Source organism: Cavia porcellus, unplaced genomic scaffold, assembly GCF_034190915.1.
Source record: "Cavia porcellus strain 051 isolate PalLab524CR breed Dunkin Hartley unplaced genomic scaffold, mCavPor4.1 scaffold_134, whole genome shotgun sequence".
Classification (NCBI taxonomy): domain Eukaryota; kingdom Metazoa; phylum Chordata; class Mammalia; order Rodentia; family Caviidae; genus Cavia; species Cavia porcellus.
In genome coordinates, this window is record NW_026947617.1 from 563,399 (window position 1) to 566,020 (window position 2,622).

The 2,622-nt window shown below is 53.1% G+C and overlaps 1 long non-coding RNA gene across 1 annotated transcript; it reads left to right on the top strand.

The window, feature by feature from the left end:
* Positions 1–289: 289 nt before the first annotated feature.
* Positions 290–2,319, top strand: LOC134475138 (uncharacterized). The gene is made up of 2 exons (XR_010046104.1): positions 290–761; positions 1,373–2,319. It is a non-coding gene; the product is annotated as an uncharacterized LOC134475138 (long non-coding RNA).
* Positions 2,320–2,622: the final 303 nt, after the last annotated feature.

A 2,622-nucleotide genomic window follows, 5' to 3' on the forward strand; every position in this document is an offset into this window, starting at 1 on the left:
TGCGCACCACCCCGTGATGTTTTTCTCACTCCTACTAGTGAATCTAATGTAACACACACCCATACAATGCGCACCACCCCATGATGTTTTTCTCACTGCTACTAGTGAATCTAATGTAACACACACCCATACAATGCGCACAACCCCGTGATGTTTATCTCACTGCTACTAGTGAATCTAATGTAACACACACCCATACAATGCGCACCACCCCGTGATGTTTTTCTCACTGCTACTAGTGAATCTAATGTAACACACAGCCATACAATGCGCACCACCCCGTTGTTGGGAGCCGTGGCACTGTCAAGTCATCAGACGCGGTGATTGCGAGGCCTGTGGGAAAGTACAAAAGCCTGAGCTGGATTACCCCTCTCATCGAGCCCGCCTGTGTGGCACCTGTTTCTTATCACCCCACTAAGTTCCCGCCTCACAGGGTAGTCTGCCTAGCTATTAATCCTATATATAGCCAGTGCCTCCACCCCCGAGAGAGGGACTGAAGCACGAAAGGAGCCGCGGGGAGCGGACCAGAGGAGGCTTCGGAGCGAAGCACAAAAGGAGCCGCGGGGAGCGGACCGGTAGAGGCTTCGGGGCAGGCTGTACGGAGAAGGAAAATAAAAGAAAAGGTTGTCCACCGCCAGACTTTGTCGTGTGTCCTTCCTGCCGGCCGGGAGCTCGGACACCGACATTTGGAGGCCCGCACGGGGACTGATCACCCCCGAGACGTGAAGTGGACAACGCTCCAGTACAGTGCTGCAAGACAGGTGAGTAGAGGATAAGCCTGGGCCCTGGGTGGCGCGCACCTACAGGGTTTGTAGACTCCTCTCAACCTCACGCGTAAGTGGCGGGTTTCTTGGGCCTCACGCGGTGAGTATGAAACATAACACCAGAACTTAAGGTAATAAAAGAGTGTAAAACATAAACATACAAGTAAAAATAACAGAAGATATATTAAAAATGGGAAACATGCCAAGTAAAGATACACAGCCTTGGTGTTGGTCCTTCGGAGACTCCTAAAGTCCAAGGACCTCAAGGTGGGGCGTAAGACTTTAGAAAATTTCCTTGCAGAGATTGACAGCTTTGCTCCCTGGTTTCTGCCTACAGGGCATGTAAACCTGCCCTCCTGGGAGAAGTTGGGCAGAGACCTTTCCCTAGCAGAACGGGAGGGTAGAGCTTCAGTCTCTGCTCGTCCGTTGTGGGAAATGATACACACGTGCCTAAAGAGTGAGGGTAGTTACGGGGGGAGCTCTCAAGAACTTGTAGAAGTATGCGAGGTGTTTGAACAGGCACAGTCAGGAAGCTCCCGAGAAGGGTCCGTCAAGGAGGGCAGAGATACAAAAGAGGAAGCCGAGGCGCGGTTTGTGTCTTTCTGCAGGAACCGGGACGAAAACCACTGTTGGTCCCAGAGAGGTTGACGCGACAAAGCCCTCGACTGAAGATCAGACCTGCCCTGCCGGAGATCCATCACAGACCAACCAACAAGATGAATAGAAATAGCGGTAGCCCAAAATGGACAAAAAGATCCTCAGGTATACGCATGGCTCGCTCGCATGGCCTACGACCGCGTTTAAAAGTGACAGGCTTCCCACATTCTCCTCCCTAGACAACAACATGTAGCAGGGTGGGTGAGTCAATGACGGGTAAGAGCGTGCCTCCCCAGCACGACTCAACCTAAGCCAGGCCCTACCCCGTTCCGCTCGAAAGCCGCTGGATTGTTAGATAAATTTCTCTCCGAGGGGATTCGTGGAGAGAAATGAGTGCATGCCTATGTGCAACCAGGTTCCGTCCGGTTCATTCCTGGCCCTAGAAAAAAGGACGAGGGCCTCGGGGCCTCGGCAGACTCGGGGACGGCCGACCCGGGCCGACGCCGAGAGCCCTTGGTGGGCCTCCTATCAGGGCATAGGCCTCTGCACTCTATCCAGGACGGGCTGCGATGCGCGTATTCATTTAAAATAAAATAGGGGGAGATGTTGGGAGCCGTGGCACTGTCAAGTCATCAGACGCGGTGATTGCGAGGCCTGTGGGAAAGTACAAAAGCCTGAGCTGGATTACCCCTCTCATCGAGCCCGCCTGTGTGGCACCTGTTTCTTATCACCCCACTAAGTTCCCGCCTCACAGGGTAGTCTGCCTAGCTATTAATCCTATATATAGCCAGTGCCTCCACCCCCGAGAGAGGGACTGAAGCACGAAAGGAGCCGCGGGGAGCGGACCAGAGGAGGCTTCGGAGCGAAGCACAAAAGGAGCCGCGGGGAGCGGACCGGTAGAGGCTTCGGGGCAGGCTGTACGGAGAAGGAAAATAAAAGAAAAGGTTGTCCACCGCCAGACTTTGTCGTGTGTCCTTCCTGCCGGCCGGGAGCTCGGACACCGACACCCCGTGATGTTTTTCTCACTCCTGCTAGTGAATCTAATGTAACACACACCCATACAATGCGCACCACCCCGTGATGTTTTTCTCACTCCTACTAGTGAATGTAATGTAACACACACCCATACAATGCGCACCACCCCGTGATGTTTTTCTCACTCCTACTAGTGAACGTAATGTAACACACACCCATACAATGCGCACCACCCCGTGATGTTTTTCTCACTCCTACTAGTGAATGTAATGTAAAACACACCCAT